Genomic DNA, 19,040 nt, shown 5'->3' with positions numbered 1-19,040 from the left:
TCACCAAGCAAGTAGACAGAGAATGTTCTTAACCCGCGGTGGTCCGATTGAAGCTCACTCTTTTCATAAAATGTGCTGTTTCCCCCCCCTCCCCCCAAGACTCCCTGTGACAGATGGGTGCTGGGGAGAGAGAACAGAGGATTTAGGAAGGAACAGGCAGACCCAGTTTGGTTGGCAACTTTGGGAAGTTCCTGAAACTCTGCGAGGTAGTCTATGCTATCAGCCTGCAGCGCTCTGTGAAGCGTCCAGCCCCCTGTCCACTCTCTGAAATCTGCATGTTAATGACATCACACAAGGTTGTAGCTAAAGTAATTTCTGAAGTTATTGAGCCCAGTTTATTTTCTTTGGGAGTCTCATAGTCTACTTACTAGAATATGAAGGCCCTTTTGTGAACTTTTTTTTCCTGAATCTTAAAAATTAGGCTTTCATTGGTCAGTGCGGGGAGGACCACACTATATTCTTGGTTGAGTCCAAGCCAAAGAGGCTTTGCCCCAGCACCCAGCCTCCTGTGAGCTACTAGCAGTTCTGTGCTTTGGCCTCTGTTCTTACTGCCAGATTTTTCATTGTTATGAGGTCAGTCAGGCACATTCTTGGGGCTTTTGTTTTTAAACTTCTTTAGATAACTTTTAAGACCTGGAAGTCACCATTGCCCAATTCCCATGGGAAGTCTCCAATTATTTAGAGAAATTCGTCTTGTGGGAAAAAACGGGGGGTGGGGAAGGAAACAAACAGCTAATTGTTTGGAGGCTCATACAAATTTCCATATATGACCCAGCTTCCTCACCATTGCTTCTGAAAACTGTGGTTTTGTAAGTCAAGTTCCTACCCCCCCAGAACCATGCGTGATTCCAAGAGTAGATTCTTTCTGGTAAAGATGAGAAATACCTTGAAGGTAAAGCTGAATCCAAACATGTCATTGAGTCTAATGTGATTTTTGATGGATTTCTTCCTCCAAGGGCCTCACCCACCCTTTCCTACTTGAATCAGAAAGACTCTATTAATTTTTTTTAATGTTGACTTCTTTTTATGAGAGAGACAGGGCATGGGTGAGGGAGGGGCAGAGAGAGAGAGAGAGAGAGAGAGAGAGAGATTCTAAAGCAGGCTCCAGGCTCTGAGCTGTCAGCACAGAGCCTGATGGGGGCCTTGAACCCACAAACTGCAAGATCATGACCTAAGCGAAAATTGGACCCTCAACCAACTGAACCACCCAAAGTACCCTAAGATTCTAATAATTTTTAATCATAATGTAGACTTGGTAAGCTTAGGGAGCTGTATTTTTTTTTAAGAGGAATTATTTTGAGGTCTGAAAATTACAGTCTGGGTACAATAAACCTTTAAAACTCAAAGCACCACAGGGAACTCTGTTGCTGCTATTAAGCTTACAGAAGAGCAAAAACGACAGGGCAAGGGGAGGGGGAGAAGTTGGCTAATTATAGAAACTGCTTTGAGAAGAAAAAAAACATATCCAGTTCACGCATGTTCCACCAGACCTTCTGAGGTACACCTGCAGCCCGACCACACGATCACACAGTGTGCAGTGTGTGTGCGCTGTGCACTCTGATCAGGTGACTCAAGTAATGTAGCATCAGTGGCTTCTCTTGACCACTCGGCATCTTGGCAGAAGTCAAAATTAAGCTTATTCTCTCGGTACAGAAGAACCCTACCCAGAACCCTGCTCTCTTCTCTGAGTCTTCTGTCAGGTGTGTTTGGGGCATACCTGCCTCACTTGGTGGGTCGTTAGGGAATAACGAAACATCCAATCACCTTAAGTTCCCGAAAGCCAAGTGGACAGCAACACCTTCACTGTTGGATGACATCAGTGTAGCAAAAACAAAATACAAAAGTTTGGAGATTTCAAACCCTGCCTGCTGTTTTAATTTCCTTATGTGGCATTCTTGTGGACTTGTGACTGTGGGTTCTGCCATGCTTATCTGGTTCATATACTCCGAGTGGCATGGGCAGCAATCTGATCCCAAACCTGGCTGGCAGCGGTCCTTTCCAGAATTCTCATTTAACAAGCCTGCCTTTTGGCATGTTCTGTTCACTGTGCTGGTGCCAGGTCGGGTGGGTCTGGCTGGAATGCAGTTGTCTCTGGAAGCAGCATCCATGAGGCATAGCCCACTCTCCATTTATCTTGGGGATGGGAGTAGAGAAGTATGGAGTGGTGGTGGGAAAAGCCCAAACCAAGAATCTGACTTTAAGGCTTTCCTTGAGACCCACATCCTATGGAAGCCACTCTTGATGACCCCACCCATCATGAAACCTCCCTGTGGGAATCCTGGAACCTTGACTGTCTGTCTGTCACTTCTCATTCAGCATGTGTTGCATGGCAAGTGGTGGGAATCTTTTGAATGAACAGGATCTTGTCTGCTCAGCAGATTCACATAGTGCAAGTGCTTCCAGGAGACCCTTATTAATTACTTGTCTGATTCTGGTCTTGGGGGGTAGCTCATCTTGTGGAAATCTTTGAGGAAATGTCTGCCGGGATGCTCACAGGAATTGATGTCTTGGAGAGCCCAGGGCCATGAGAGGCATTACAGAGAGGTGTTGAGCTGAAGGTGGCTGATGACATTGGTGAAGGAAATCCCTTGTTCCCTGTGCTCAGCTGAGTGTGAGCTATCAACACACATGGCCCGGTCCATGGGGTTCCTCAGGTCTGGGGCAGGATTCCCAGGAGTGAGTTCAAGTTGTGATGGGGGTGGATTTAGCTTCCAAATGCAAAAACATCTCCATTTCTATGAAAGAAACCACCTCAATTCAAAGGATTGATTGTATTGACAAGCCAGGATAGAAAGTGGGGACAAAGCACCACTCTGGTGACTAAGATCAGTGGCTGGTGGGTTCTAAGCCGTTTGTCCTTGGTTAGGGGCTGAGGAAGTACAAATGCCTTGAAGTCAGGGCACAGGCTGGCCACCTCTCTGTGGAGGAGGATGGCAGATGTGCCTCTGGTGATGTGCATCATACTTTCTACTCCTCTGACATTAGACTTTCCTTGTCCAAGATGATTCGTCCTTTTCTCCATCTGGGTGCAGAAGAGACACACTTTTCCTTTTGAATGGACTGACCTAATCCTCATTGGTCAAGGTTGACCTTGATTCTATAAGGCTGGGCCTAAAAATCATGTGTCATTGTCTCAGATCCCAGGTCCTTGGGGAACGCCGATGGTACTTCCTATTCAGTTACAACCTCTGACCGTAGCATAGTTCTTTCCTCCCTCCATCTTCTCCTAAGACAGCTCCTTCCCAAAGAAAACTGGGCAATTTCAATGTGCCCACACTCCTGTAGATGTGGAGGCAAGCTACAAAGATGGGAAAAGTGAAGAGAGACCCATCCTGGCCTCAGAGATGGGGACGGAGTTAGGGGAAGCTGGAACTTTCCTGTACAATGTGCAAGTTTAAGCCAAAGAGCACCCCAACTGGATGGAAGGGCAAATCAGATGGTCAAGGGGAGTGCTGGAGAGTGTTTGAAAAGTCCTCAACACACCCATTTCCTATTAATCAGCTATATTATAAAAAGGCAGGGCTGGGAACTGTTGGATAAGATAAGATCCGGATGCACTAGTCAAAGGGAGAGCTAGTATGCCACGCTTCTCAAACGTACTGGACCACAGAGCCCTTCTTCCACAGGGCATCTTCTCAAACTGGTATTTTGTCAAATGTATTTGTGGGAAAACTAGAGTAAGGTAATTAGGAATATTACAAAGAAAGAACCCTTGAGAAAAACGATATCCAAATGGACAGTGAAACTACTTTAAGGATCCGACATGACGAGAGTTTTGTCCTGTTTTCCCATTTATTTGCTAGAATTTAGGGGTATGTGGTGCTCTGAAGGAAATACAAAAGAGAACTTTCCAGTAAATGGTGATCCAGCACTTTCAGTGGAGCAAGTACCAGAGAGGTGAGCAGTCCTCATCTCTGCTCACGAGCCTCATAGAGGCTGCAGTGGTTCAGCTTAGGGGTTTTGGAGTGCTGAATCTGAGTGCGTTAGGACAAAGATGGCGGCTCTGGTTTTCACCACCCCCTGTTGCTCTTGCCTAACTTGCTTCTCTCATTCATGTCACTTTCTGCACCCGACAACATGCACGTTTGCAGCTCCAGAGCGGGAAGCCATTGTGGTAATGAATACAGCGTACTCCAATGCTGTAAAATTTCATATCCTCTGTTCTTTGTTGCAGAGAGCTGTCTTGTGCATTGTCGGATATTTAGCACTATCTCTCCCCCTTAGATGCCAGTAGCAACCACTCCTGCTTTCCACAGGGCATAAAATCTTCCCCAGTTGAACACCACTGGTATATTGGAGAAGCGTAACCAGATGAAAAAGAGCAGTAGCCGGTGTGTTTCACGATGCAGCTATTGGGGCTAGATCAAGACTAGAGATACTTAGGTTTCATCCTTTGGACAATGAGAAATTATGAGAGCGATGAGAGATTATCAAGCAGATCTTACATACTTGCCAGCGATGTCTCTGTGTGCAGGATAGACAACTGAAGAACAGAGAAGAGTTTGGAATCAAGACCCTAAACGTGACAAAAGACAGGGGAGGGGACAATGAAAGATGGACAGAGTAGAGCAGGCAGGACCCAACCAACCACCAAGTGCAAAGGAAAGAGGGCAGTGGGTGGTGACTTTTGTGTGCTGGGTGACCAGGAGTGGAGGTGAATTAAAAGAGAGAATGTAGGAGGAGGGGCTGGTTTGAGGGAGAGCATGATGGGTTTTATTTTAGGGCACACTGAGTTTGAGAGGCTACCAGACACGCAGGTGCAGCAGAGCAAGAGGCGGGCAGAGGTCTGGGCCTGAAGCTCCGGAGGAAGATGGAGACTGAGGAGCTGGAGGCTCTCACTTGGTTGTCGCTGTTGCGGCAGTGGGGGCTGTGACCCAGGGAGGCAGAGAGAGACTTGCTCATGCCCTTCCGGGTCTTACCTGGTCACCGGCAGCAGGAAGGCAAGTTGAGCATAGAGACTGAGAAGGGCTGATCAGAGAACTGAAAACCACTCCATTCACCGGACTTGTGGTCTAACTGGTCAGATTCAATTGCCAACAAACCAACAAAAACAAAACAAAAAAATCTGTTCTGTATACAAATAAGGACCAAAAAAGAATGATGGTGTCAGTACGTGCTGCCAGAGTTGAGTGAGGTGAGAGGGGTGTGTGAACTCCAGGAGAGCTGCCTTGGTGGCCAGGTTGGAAGGGAGCTGTTCGCATCTCCAGGCCAGGGCTCTCCCTGCTTGCACAAGTCTGAGGGTGTTGCCCATCAGTATTGACATTATCCTCTCCCGTCACAGAATATAGAAACAAACTGAGCACATGGGTGGAGTTTATAACTTTCTGGGGGATGAGGAAAAGAGAAGAGATAATTTTAGTGTTTCCTGTTGTTTTCAAGTCATTTATGAATTGGCAAGGGGCAGTTTTTTCACTTTGTGGCTTTAATAATGTGAAGCATGATAGTCATATGACTCGCCAAGGGGCAATTGCAGAGAAAATCCAACTTCCATTAGTTTTAAGAAAGTATATGTAATATAGGATTTACCATTTTAGCTGTTTTTTTTCTTTTTTTCAATGTTTATTTTTGAGAGAGAGACAATGTGGGAGGGGTGCAGAGAGAGAGGAGGGCAGAGGACTGGAAGCAGACTCTGAGCTGTCAGCACAGAGTCCGATGTGGGGCTTGAACTCATGAATCATGAGATCACGACCTGAGCTGAAGTCGGACGCTCAAGCAACTGACCCACCCAGTTGCCCGCCATTTTAGCTACTTTGAAGTGTAGGGTTTTGTGGCATTAGGTATATCCAGGTTGTTGTGTGACCACTACCACCTACTGTCTCCAGAACAACCACCACCATCTGTCTCCAGAACATCTTCTCTTGCAAAACTGAAACTCTGTACCCATTAAACAATAGCTCTGTGTTCTGCCCTCTCCTTACCCCCTGGCAATCACCATTTTACTTTCTGACACTGTATGATTACTCTTAAGTACCTGACATGGGAGGAATCATAGAACATTTATCTTTTTGTGTCCATTTTCTTTACTTAGCATAATGTCTTCTAGGTTCATCCATGTTGTAGCATGTGTCAGAATTTCCTTCCTTTTTAGGGCTGAGTAGTATTCCATCTTATGTATATACCACATTTTTTTAATCCATTAATTAGTCAGTGGGCACTTGGGTCGCTTCAACCTTTTGGGTATTGCTGCTGTGAACATGGTTGTGTGTATAGTCATTTGTGTCCCTGCTTTCAATTCCGTGGGCTATGTACCCAGAGTGTCCTTTGGCTAGTGTGGCATCGTTGATTTCTTTCTCTCTTGGGGATTACTAGAATCATTCTCTAGCTCCCTGTCTTTCTGATGCTGCCTTTGTTACCCTTCTGCTTTTACTCATGGGACAGCCTTAGGTGTCTATGGGAGAGAGAAGAAAGCAGAGTTTCAGATTCTCCCATGGGTGGTTTGACCCAAATCTCCTCTTCCCCCAAACCTTGGATGGTTAGATGTTTCCAATGGCTTGTGTATTTGCTGTGTCCTGGTACATGCCGCATGGCTAGTTTTGTGAGTAAATGTAGCAGCAATTCCCCTTAAAGCAAAATTATATAATATTTATTATCCGCCCTTTGTTGAGAGAATGGGAGACAGCTGGAATAACTGGTTTCACCATCGATTTTTGGCGATCTCACAAACTAATACTGCGGAGAATATTCTATAGCCAAACTTTACCCCTAAGACTAGTTAGTCATGGATCAAAAAAATTTTAACCTCCTTTTTCCCTCTCACTTCTTAAAATTTTTCTTTAAAGAACATACACCCTCCTTAGCTTAAACTCAGAGCAAGTCCACTGCCTGGAACTGGGGAGGTGAATCACAGAAGGACACCCACGTGATCAACCTTTAGGCCCCTGGTTGACATGTGAAAACTGGGACCGGTCTGGGGTTCCCTGCTCGGGTTTGGAGACTAGGAACTGATCTTCCTGTCCGTTCTTTCTGACCTGCTAGTGACCAGCGACTTTGTGTCTTGCTTTTCTTGGTCTCCTCTGTAAAAAGCAGATCACCTACTTTTTTCAAGGATGTGGTATTAGAGTAGAGGAGCTGATTAGAACCCATTTGAAACATGTGAGAATATGTAGCATTTTCTTCTTAGGAGACAATACAACCATCTAAGTAAAGAAAGAAGCAGACTTTAAGTCTGGATACTAAGTCATCAGGTTTTCAATATAGGAAAATTTTTTTAAAAATTCTTATTAATTTAAGAACTTCCCACGGTGATTGGGACTAGTTTTGGACAACATGAGGAAGCACAGGAGTAAATCCATATTGGATAAAACGCTAAGATAAATGAACAGAATGAAAACACACCAACATTAATTCTAAAACCTAACAGTGTTTCCAGCTCTTCCAAAAGTCTGACCAGAGAATGCCTGCTGATGAGCAGAGGAATTGCTCCTTTCTGGTTCCTGACAAGAGCAGCTGCTAAAAGACTGTCAGCATTTTCATGATAAGACATTCCCATTTTAATGGATTTATGCAAATTTTCCTCTCTACTCTGAAGGCCATGGGGTTTTCAGGACCCATGTCTCTGGTTGATGGTACATGAAAGACCCCTTTTGCTCCAGCTGCAGATGAGGTGAATTTTATACATAGTGGAAGTCATGATACATGTGTATTGGTTTGGGGAGCCTATTTTCAAAAATTCCATTTCCTGATAAAATCTTATCTTTGTAGCTTCTGAGATTCTAGCTGGGTAAGTGTTTTTAGGAGTTAGTTCATAATCTCTGGTTTTGCAAGTAATGGTCTGGATGGAAAATGGAAGTATTATTGGATTAGGAGAGTTATAGATTTGGGATCATCATGACAATGGCTTTATTTATTTATTTATTTACTTACTTACTTACTTACTTACTTACTTACAAATGGTCTTTTACTGGGGAACCTGGGCGGCTCAGTCGGTTAAGCAGGTTAAGCGTCTGACTCTTGATTTTGGCCCAGGTCATGATCTCGTGGTTCGTGAATTCAAGCCCCATGTCGGACTCCATGCTCTTAGCATGCAGCCTGCTTGGGATTCTCATTCTCCCTTTCTCTCTCTGCCTCTCCCCTGCTTCTCTCTCTCTCTCTCAAAATAAATAAACATTTTTTAAAAAAAATAAAGTCTCAGTTTTTACTCCCATTTAAATGCAGAAAGAAACCTGGGCTTTTAATAAGGGCAAAGTAAAATAGGTCACTGGGTAGTACATTTCTTCACTGATCATCCTGGCTTCACATTCTTTTTTTTTTTTAATGTTTTATTTATTTCTGAGAGAGAGAGAGACAGCATGAGCAGGGGAGGGTCAGAGAGAGAGGGAGATACAGAATCTGAAGCAGGCTCCAGGCTCTGAGCTAGCTGTCAGCTCAGAGCCCGATGCGGGGCTCAAACCCATGAACCCTGAGATCATGACCTGAGCCGAAGTCGGACGCTTAACCGACTGAGCCACCCAGGCGCCCCCCTGGCTTCACATTCTTAGTGCATTTTTGTTGTCTCATGCCTGGAATCTTCAGTGCATTTCAGGTTGTGGCTTCATCTGCATAATGAAACTCTTGTGACGCCATCACCAAGGTGTGGGGCCTTTGTGGATGGAAGTCTGGTCTGCAGATACCTGCAGCAGGAAATCACAGACGACTTCTGCCAGGATCTAATGCCCCCCTGTACTCCTGGAAATTTAAGCTGCTTTTAGCAGCATGGTTCCAGGACACTAGCAGGGCACGAGTTGGCTCATTCTCTTATGAACACAGTTTCGCTGGATGCACTCATAAATGAAAAATGATCTGAGTGCTGTGGGTGGGGCCCTCGAGCTCAGGAGGTAAAGCTGGAGGAGGAGAGAGAAAATCTGCTCCTAAGCTCAGTAGAGCATGGGGAGCGGGCAGGAAGTCAGAGCGCGCGCTGGCATGCCTCACATTTCTGTTGATAGCTAATAACCCAGGACTTTAAAGGACTGAATGGAGAAGGGAAATGAAGCACAACAAACTTTGGAGCCTGTCCTATGCAAGTGGGTGTGAAGCACGTGAAGAACGCTCACCTGATCCCGGCTCAGAAGCAGGTAGGAGGGGAGACGCAAGCAGGGGAGACAATCCTCTGTTCTCTCCGAACACAGCTTACATGTTTGCATTTTTTTTAAGCATATGAGAAATGAGTAGATAATACTGACATCAGAAACAGACCTAGCTTGAATTGTGCAGATAGCTGGCCAAGAAAGAGTTTTTCTCAGTTACTACTTTGATGACCAAATGACTTCTATTCTGGAGGTTGCTTTCAAAACAATCCTACGAAACCATGCAGCATTCAATTAAAACTGACTTTAAACTTGGCAGATGATAAATGAACTTCAGGCGCTGTTTTAGAACAAATAGTTTGAAGATAGCCAACCAGAAACTGATTTTCAGGCTCGACCATTGTATTTTTCATATTTCAGTGCCAGCAAGGTGCTTGCTAATTTTTGCTGGCTTTTGTAAGAAAGGAGGTAGATGTACAACAGCTGTGAAATATCTAGAAATTGACTGGGATCCAGAGTGAAGCCTGAATGCACTAATGTTTTCTCCATTAAGGCAGGCTTTCTTGCTTGGCTTCTAAGTCAGGGAATTGGAAAGTAAAGTGTGGATCTGAATATTTGTCATGGTGGGGAGGGGGAGGGAGATAAGGGTCAGAGGATTGCAAACTGTCATAGTAATGTCTTCACTCTCAGAAGTAGAAAGTAAATGTGGAGGGCCATGGGTTGCAGCCACATGCAAGGATAATTTAAAGACGGATCTGTAGCTAAGTCTCAGAGCATCCTTTCCATTGTTGGGGCTTGTGAGAAGAGGAACAGAATAAAGACCATCTCAAGCCTAGGTTTCTGAACCATTGCCAGGCCTTGCTTCTGATAGGTGCCTGGCTAATTTGACATGCATTTCCCCCCAGTGAAGTGGTCAGAGTAGTGGACTTGGGCTGACATGCAGGGGGTCAGAAATGGTGTCAAAAGCATCAGAATGAGATAGAGAACTTAAGTTTTCAGTGGACTAGCCCAGCCTAAGTAATGGCACTCTTGGAGGCGAGGTTTTGAGAATGCCATGTTAGCCACAGGGATGTGTCTGAGGAGGCTGGTGTGCGAGCTGCTTCCCTTACAGGCTGGCTGTGTCTGTCCTCAACCCCAAGCTGTGGAGAAGCCACATCTTCTGGCTTTGCGTTTTAGGCCTGGAGGGCTGGGAGATGGCTGTGCTTAGTCAGGGCAAGCCCGTACCTTATCACTACTTTGTTTTTCTCTCCACTATGTGGAGGGGAGGGGGAAGAGCCTCTCCTGTTCCCACCGTCCCTGAGTCTTGTCCTCTCTGGCCCCCTCTCCATCAGTTGGGTGGGGTCCCTTTGTCTCCCATCCTTTCCATTGCCTCCTCCAGGTGCTTTTGCTGTGACTTAAGCTGAGCTGGGGGACAGACTTCTTTTCAGGGTGCATTCTAGAAGCAGTCAGAGGTCAGCCAACTGTGGCCTGTGGACCAAACCCAGCCTGTCTCATCTTGTATTCAGAGGGCTTGGGAGCTAGATATGTATTTTACATTTTAAAGGATTGAAGAAACAAACAAGAATACAGGACAGAGACAGATAAGGTCTACAAAGCCTCAGATATTTTCTCTGTGACGCTTTAAAGAAAATAGTTGCTGACCTCTGATTTTTAACATCATTCATGACCAGAATGATCAATGGGTTGTTGACACAGCTCAAGTTCTCAACAGTTTGAATGAGCTATTGTTTGGGAAACTGATTTTAGTTTCTCAGCCTGTTAAAAGGCATTATTAAGGGTGGATTCAGGAGCAGGGACATTGGAAGATTTTCTGCAGGGTCTGATCAATGGGAAAGAAACATCAGGTGAACTCTGCATTGTGGTTGGATTTTCCTCCTCTCCCCTCATTGGTGAACCCTCTGGTGAAGGCATCTGGGAGACCCACCACATGTTGACAGTGCCCGCTACTGAAAGAGCCTGATGGGGAACAAAATTCTGCTAACTTACACAAAAATGATTCACTTCCTTGTTTCTCTTTTGTGGACTGAATGCTGGCCAGAATTCTACAGCCTGAGTTGTTTGCTATTGGATTTGGGGGGGAAAAGCTGTTTTCTGTAATAAAAAAGAGTGAGTGAGGTGAATATCATGTTTTCTCATATCCAGAACAGTGTTCCTTTATTGCTGTTTAAGAAAGCTTGCAATAGGTCCACCAGCCTTTCCCTGAACATGCAGTTCTCCTCCACCCAGCACAGTATTTCATTGTTAATGTCATTTCTAATAAGGGAAGAGGAAAATCTGGTGACCTTGCTCATGTTTAACTTGTATCAAAAGTGCAGGCCTGGCTATGGAGCAGTAAGTAAGTAGCTTATTGTCCACTGCAGAAACACAGAAAAGTTTCTCACAAGGAGATTGTAGTTTAAGAAGAAAAACAAAATGGCCAGTATTAATTTTGTTCCCTCCGAGACATTTCAGCTGCCTAGTGCCCTGTATTTGGAAATTGGATGCTGTCAGTGGAGAAGAATGGGGGTGGGGCCCAGGGTGACAGATGAAAACAAGTGAGGAAGTATGAAAATATGTATAGTATGGTGTCCCATGGGAGTTCGGGGCTGGAAAACAAGATGGCGGCAATGCACTTGACAAGTCAGCCTGTCCGAACTGGCAAGGGTGGGTCCTTTAATCTACCATGTGATCCAGGCAGCACCTTTGTCTGTATTTAGAAAGGAGTTTGGCTCTGAATTTAGAGATTAAGCAACCTGCTCTTCCTGTATGCGCTGGAATTTAAGACATAGTCAGAAACCTGATTTGTGTAACTGCTGAAACTCAACCAGAAGCAGAGCACACTAGGCCTGGACTCCCCAAGCAAGGCACAGTTAGGAATCCCAGCACGTGAAGCCATTTATTAAGGTTTCCCAAGAGGGTGCGGTGCTGTATGGCCAAATTTAATGGGGCACAGGGTCTGGGGTAAAGGGTCAGCTTTGGGTTCCCAGAAGGCCATGATTAGAGGGTGAGTAACCGCTTCCTCTGCATGAGTTGGCGGTATGTACCTAAGAGCTCTCGAACTACCTGCTATCTCATAGTAGCGTGAGGGACCTTTTTGTTTCTGAACCATGTGACCGAATTGGCTCATAAAGAGACAGAAGCAGCCAAGCAGTCAAAATCTGATCATGAGCTAAACTGGAGGATAAGCCACGAGCAGCCCTTCATCAGCCAACTCATTTATAGAATATCGGGAGGGCAAGTGTGTCAGCTCAGAGCTGGAGCTGCCCCCTCTCTTTGGCTATCTGAACAGGGCTAAAATCTGACCTCTGTTCATCAGCTTTTCCATGTTGGTGAATGGGACAAAAGACCAAGCTAAATGTTTACTTATGTGTACAAAAGTATGTAAAATCTAGAAGAGAGAAACAGCCAAGCAAATAGAAATTATGATTCTGAGTTAGAAAGGGAAGCTTGTGATCATGTGCATGAAAGAGTCAATAATTTCATCTCTCAGTGGCTGGCAGGAATCCCTTTTGTACAGCTTTGTGCCCCTCTTAAGAACTTCAGGTGGCAATGTACCCTCTCAACTTCAAACATCACTTCTACACATCGCCTGCCGTGTGGGCTGGGGGGTGGAGCACAACATCGCTCTCACCTTGAATGTCCTGACTGGAGCTCTGCTGTCTCCTCATTGGCCAGGGAAGAAGGTGGTGGCATCCTTCTTCACTCACATGATACCTGCTCTGCTTAGCAAAGGAAGGGGCGGAGTGTGCCCTACTACGACATCTCCTGATGTCCCATTCTGCTGATTGGCCCATTGCATCACATTACCATGCTTTGTTAAATCTAGGTGTGCGTGGGCACGCAGCCACACTACACTACATTCCATAGATGGCCTCACTCAGGCACAGGGTGAGTTCACACAGTCTCGGCTTGGATACCAGTCCCTGGGCAATAAGTCAGACTTCACTCACATGATACCTGCTCTGCTTAGCAAAGGAAGGGGCGGAGTGTAAAAGAGAAGCATTACTTTGTATTGTGGGTAACTTAGAGGTTTGGAGGCTATCAGGTGTCTTAAAGCAAGACATACTTGGGACTATCTTCTTTGCTTTTCTAATATCCACTCTAGTTTTCTTCCCAGATTAAAAGATGGGAACCAACTTGGAAATCGGCCGAGTAGGGTGAGTGTGAGGCTCGACCAGAGTGGTCCTTGAATATCAGTTCAGTTCTAAAGCCTCTATTTCAGTGTGACTCCCCAGACGGTGGGGGCAAAAGAATATTTGCACATTTCTTCCTTCCAGAGTAGATAGATAGCTTTCTATTTCTATGTTCTTTTTTTTTAATTTTTTTTTTTTTTTTTAATTTCTAGGAGAGACAGAGACAGCGTGAGCAGGGGAGGGTCAGAGAGAGAGGGAGATACAGACTCTGAAATAGGCTCCAGGCTCTGAGCTGGCAGTCAGCACAGAGCCCGACGCGGAGCTCGAACCCACGAACCGCAAGATCATGACCTAAGCGAAAGTCGGACGCTTAACCGACTAAGCCACCCAGGCGCCCCTCTATTTCTATGTTCTATCTTCTCAAGCCTTGCCCTTTTAACAAAAGCTTAAACATTCCTAGTCTCTCCTCCCTCCCCCTCCAAAAAAAAAGGGGGGGGGGCTGTAGTGAGCAATTTCAGTTCCCACCCAAATAAGAACACACTTGAAGTGCCCAAGCCAGGGGTAAGTGGGAGCCAAAGGCACCATAGTTGACCTTCATTTTGAACGGCACGACTCTGGATTCATCCTGGGACTCTCAATGGATAACAACCTTATACTCATACCTTTTGCTCTCGTTTCTGCCCCGTTAGCAAAAGTTTTCTTTTCTACTGCAGGCTGGTTCCATCAGCCAGAGGAGAGTCTGCCTTCTAAGGAACCATGCCTTGGACTTACCAAATTTCCCCTTAGCCTTCACCTTGCAACTCTTTGACTAAAGCTCCCAGACCGCTGCCTGCAGGTTAGAAGGTTGAACATTGGCAGTAAGCTGTCGGCTTTAGGAAACATCGCAGGTATTTTACTGTAACAGATGCAAGATGGTCTGAGCAGGGAGCAGTAAAGACCCAGAGGGGGAAACGGAAACTTGCCTCTAAGCACCACAGGGGAGAAGGTGGCTTAAACGAAAGCTGCAGGTTGGGTTTGGGAAGCTAAGTCCTTTGCACAATCCTTTTGACAGGCTAGGACTTGCTTGACTTCAGCTTCTCCCTCAATCCAGTGAAAGAATGTTGAAGGAGAACTGAACGCTGCAGCTGAAAAGGTACCTGGGGACATCTTGGTGGGTGGGGATTTTATGGAGGACCCAGTGGTCCACCAGAACTCTGTGTGGTGGAAATTGTGCTGTTGGCATAATGCTGAGGCATTAGACATTCTTATGTCTATAACCAATTAGACATTCTTAATGCGTTTCTTATGGTAACAAAAATTCAACCCTTCATCTTTAAGTGGGTAGAGTCAGTTATTTCAAACTTTCACTAGGAGAAACATGAATCATCTCTACAGTGTTCTGGTGGCTTAATTAATTACATTTGTTGCCATTGGGATTTCAGGGTGGGGAGAGAATCTGCTGTCAGCTTTAGCCTTTTTACTGTGGATACTTTATGTACTCCAGCAGCAACCTCTGGGTTACTCTAAAACCAAAGCAGTCTCAAAGCTAAGGCATCAAGCCTTGCAAATAGTCACCTTTCTGGGTCCAATGACAGTGAATAATGCAGTGCTAAATTTTAAAAACAATTTACTCTGATATGATTTACTGTGATAGACTCTTATCCACAGATTCACCCTCAAGTCTGTGAGGTTTCCTCAACTTTCAGCCTATTTTCTTTCTTATAACCATATCCTAGATTACCTGCCCCTGAACCAGGATAGATGGAGAACTAGATGAAGGTAATTGTAGGGTGTTTGAAATGCAAGGTTTAGCACTCTCGTTCAGATGAGCAAACCTAGGTAAAGAAAATCTAAGTGTGAGTGACTAGTGTGTGTACTATGTGTCAGGGAGAAGGGCTGCAAATGGAAATTAATTCATGGCGTTCACATGCACCTGGAGACGTGGCTGTTTTTGAGCAGAAATCTTTATATAAGCCTGGGTCTCAAGTTTGTAGGTCTTTCTTCCTTTTGTAAACATGTGGTGGCTCAAACATGCTCACATGATTTGTATTTGTTAGAGAAATGCTTCACTGTGTAGTAGCGACTTTCCTGCGAGAGTTCAAGCCAAGTGTCAGATGAAGTCCCCCAAGGCTGATGTGTTTAGTTCCATTTTGCTTTCATGGCACTTCGGTTAGTATGAGGGGAAAGTGGCCTGCAGAGCGGTGTAGACGCCTTGGATGTGCAATTTTGAAATTCAGAGACAAATCGATTTTGGCTTTTTCTGAAAATGGATCTTATTTTGAGAACCGCAGTTGACATGGCTCTGGGAAGTGTTGCTTATTCTTGGCAAGAAAACTACCCTGAAAAGGTGCTTATGATCCAAGAGAGAGGGAGCCTGCCCCAGGCTCTCTGGCAGAGGATGGAGAATGTTTCAGAACTCAATGTCCGTAATTTATATTAAATCCACATTTGTAGGGAAGTACCTATGCTGACGGAGACGGCAGCTTCCTACAAAATGGGACTGTTTTAGTTACTCTGTCCAATGGTATTCAGAATGTAGCCTGGCATGTCTGTTTCAGAAATAGTTGGGACCCCAACCTAAAGGATTTGATCAGACGTACTTCTTAAACATCTAAATGCTCATCTCTGTGGTAGGAACTTGCATCAGAGCCAGTGGACAGAAGCCAAAAAGGCAAATGTAGTCTATTGGAGAAGGAAGTGATTTGGCCAGCTTTGCCCAAACCAAGATAAGACAGAGAGGCAGATGTGGGGCACAAATTTCTACCTCCTTTTGCATAAGAACCCTAAGCATCTCTTACTCTTTTTTTTTTTTTAATATTTTTATTTATTTCTAGGAGAGAGAGAGAGAGAGAGAGAGACAGTGTGAGCAGGGGAGGGTCAGAGAGAGGGGGAGACAGAGAATCTGAAGCAGGCTCCAGGCTCTGAGCTGGCAGTCAGCACAGAGCCCAACGCGGGGCTCGAACCCATGAATCGCGAGATCATGACCTACGCGAAAGCCGGACGCTTAACCGACTAAGCCACCCAGGCGCCCCAAAGCATCTCTTACTCTTAACCTAAGTTCTATTAATAGATTAAAGGGGGACTGTGAACCTGGGAGGGAGGAGAAATAAATGTTTGTTGTCACTAAACTGTAGTTGAAATTCAGTATTTCCTTCAATAATTGATTTAGGGCCAAAGCACAGCAGTATTAACAGTCCTGCCTGGCACCGGTAAAAATGGTGCATATTATTTGCCGTGGATATCTTCCAATGTTATGCGCATTACAACTTTGAAAATATGCCAGTTAGGGGCGCCTGGGTAGCTCTGTTGGTTAAGCGTCCGACTTCGGCTCAGGTCATGATCTCACGGTTCGTGGGTTCGAGCCCCGCGTCGGGCTCTGTGCTGACAGCTAGCTCAGAGCCTGGAGCCTGCTTCAGATTCTGTGTCTCCCTCTCTCTCTGACCCTTCCCTGCTCACGCTGTCTCTGTCTCCCAGAAATAAATAAAACATTAAAAAAATGAAAATATGCCAGTTAATAAACTTTGTTGCAATATCTTCTTATTTAATGTGTTAATAAAGAAGCACGTAGGTTATGGTACACATTTAAAAATATTTAGAGTATTCTGTTTCAACATAATTGGTTTTCTTTGTAATCCTAGATATTTTATGCATGTAAAAATAGTGAGATTTTACCTGACGGCCAGAGAGGTCCATGGTATAAAGTGGAAAGAAAGAAAGAGAAAAGAAAAGAGAGAAGAAAAGACTGCCTGTCTTAAAGGTTACCATTTGATTTATTTCTTCAAATTTTTATTTAATTTCTAGTTAGTTGACATATAGTGTAATATTGTTTTCAGAATTAGAATTTAGTAATTCATCACTTACATATAACACCCAGTGCTCAACACAAGTACCCTTAATACCCATCACCCATTTACCCATCCCCCACCCACTTCCCTCCATCAACCTTCTCTTTTCTATCGTAAAGAGTCTCAGAGGTTGTTTCCCTCTCTCTTGTTTCCTCACTTCAATTATGTTCATCTGTTTTGTTTCTCAAATTCCACATATGAGTGAAATCATATGGTATTTGTCTTTCTCGGATTGACTTATATTGCTCAGCATAATACACTCTAGCTCCATCCATGTCATTGCAAATGGCAGGATTTCACTCCTTTTCATGGCTGAATAATATTCCTGTGTGTATGTGTATGCGCGCACACCCCCCCGAATCTTTTTTTATCCATTCATCGGTTGATGGACATTTGGCCTTTTTCCATAGTTTGACTATTGTTTATAGTGCTGCTGTTAATACTGGGGTACATGTTCCCTTCATATCTATAATTTCATATCCTTTGGAGAAATACCTAATACTACAATTGCTAGATCTTGGGTAGTATTATTTTTTAACTTTTTGAGGGACCTCTGTACTGTTTTCCAGCGTGACTGCACCAGCTTGCATTCCCACCAGAGTGCAGGAGTGTTCTCCTTTCTCTGCATCCTCACCAACACGTGTTGTTTCCTGCGTTGTCAATTTTAGCCATTCTGTCAAGTGTGAGATGGTATCTTATCGTGGTTTTGATTTGTATTTCCCTGATGATGAGTGATACTGAGCATCTTTCCACGTGTCTGTTAACCATCTGGATGTCTTCTTTGAAAAAAATGTCTATTCACACCATTTGATATTTAGATCATTATTTACCAGGAGAAAAATATTAACTGAGGACAGTAAGGTGTGTTCTAACCTGTGAGTCACCTGGGGACAAAAATGCAGACTCTTGTGCAGCGGGTCTGGGTGTTCCCTGAGGTTTTTTGCATTTCTAATAAGTTCAAAGTAGCCAGGCTCTAGCACACAGCAATCCACATAAAGGCCTGTGTTTTCCAAACTCACTTCTAATAATTTTAACCTCTGTTATAGGCAACAGCTTAATTATTGTAACACTTGGTTGTAGGAAGAGATGTCCCAGGAGAGGGAAGGTGGGAGAATCTCAAAAGAAGACTTCCCTTGCTTCAGGGCGTCCTCTGTTCGGTCTTCTGGAGCCCAGAGTAGCTGCCAGGCTGGCGAGTGAACGTGGTGGAGGCTCAGGCCTGGGAGAGGCCATCAAGATAAAGGGCAGAGTAGCAGATGGGGGTCTTCCAGCTGGCTCTGTCATGGGAATGCCTTGTCGGGGACATTGCTGCAGCTGCTGCTCCGGGAGGGGTCGCTGCCTGAGCTCCGGGGCTGGTGTGCGCAGGATGAACTGGGAAGAGCATCGCCACGGCCAAGAGAGGGCGGGGTGGCCATCCGATCCCTGTGTGTGCATGGTGACCTTATGCGCTGCCCGGAGGAGCTCTGTGTCTTCTTTCCCCAAGGGTGATTTATTACATGTGTAATTAAATGATGCAAGTTGTGTGCTTTGTAAGATTTTCAGGGATGTTTGCAAATTAGGGAAAAGTCCTTTGGCAGAGTATGGCAGGGTAAGAAGTCACTGTGCTTCTGTGGCCCAAGCAACAGTCTTTCATAATCTCAGATCCCCCAGTCCTGATCTGCTGCCCACTAAAGGTGCTCAGACCTTGGCCAAACCACTTCTGTCATGTGGCCTGCTGGTGGCCTCACAGAATAGCCACAGAGGTCTGGAAATCCAATTATGTCCATCTACCAGAGGTTATCAGCTGCCTGGAGACTGACTTATGCTAATCAAACTCCCAGGAGATTGGCATCCGAAACCCAGTCTATTAACTCCTAGCGAAGAAAGGATCCTTCCAGGCACCAATATGTTACTGCCATCTTTGTTTGCCATTAGTTTCTGCCATCTTAGCCCTATCTTCCTAGGAGAGAGGTAATTGAACCTGAGGACTTAATATGGAATAAGTCTTAAGGTATATTCCAGGGACCTAGATTCAGTGTTCTCTCTCATGTCTAGGGCTGAATAATCACAACAGGATACTTGCAGTCTTTGGGCTTGCCTTGACTAGACTCTCTTACATCCCCTCC

At 45.0% G+C, this 19,040-nt stretch overlaps 1 protein-coding gene across 2 annotated transcripts in view; it reads left to right on the top strand.

Annotated features, from left to right (window-relative positions):
• The window catches only part of PDZD2 (PDZ domain containing 2), a 232,776-nt gene that overhangs the window by 85,056 nt on the left and 128,680 nt on the right, over nucleotides 1-19,040 (top strand). The window contains exon 1 of one of the 2 annotated variants that reach the window (XM_077755839.1): nucleotides 8,942-9,050. The exons of the other annotated variant lie outside the window; for it this stretch is intronic. The gene's annotated coding sequence lies outside the window, so the exon portion shown is untranslated. Of the gene's footprint in view, nucleotides 1-8,941; nucleotides 9,051-19,040 lie in introns of those variants that run through there. 2 annotated transcript variants of the gene reach the window in all.

Source organism: Crocuta crocuta, unplaced genomic scaffold, assembly GCF_008692635.1.
Source record: "Crocuta crocuta isolate KB4526 unplaced genomic scaffold, BGI_CrCroc_1.0 scaffold222, whole genome shotgun sequence".
Lineage (NCBI taxonomy): Eukaryota > Metazoa > Chordata > Mammalia > Carnivora > Hyaenidae > Crocuta > Crocuta crocuta.
The sequence above is the reverse complement of the archived record's forward strand: the minus strand, read 5'-3'. Positions and strand labels throughout refer to the sequence as shown.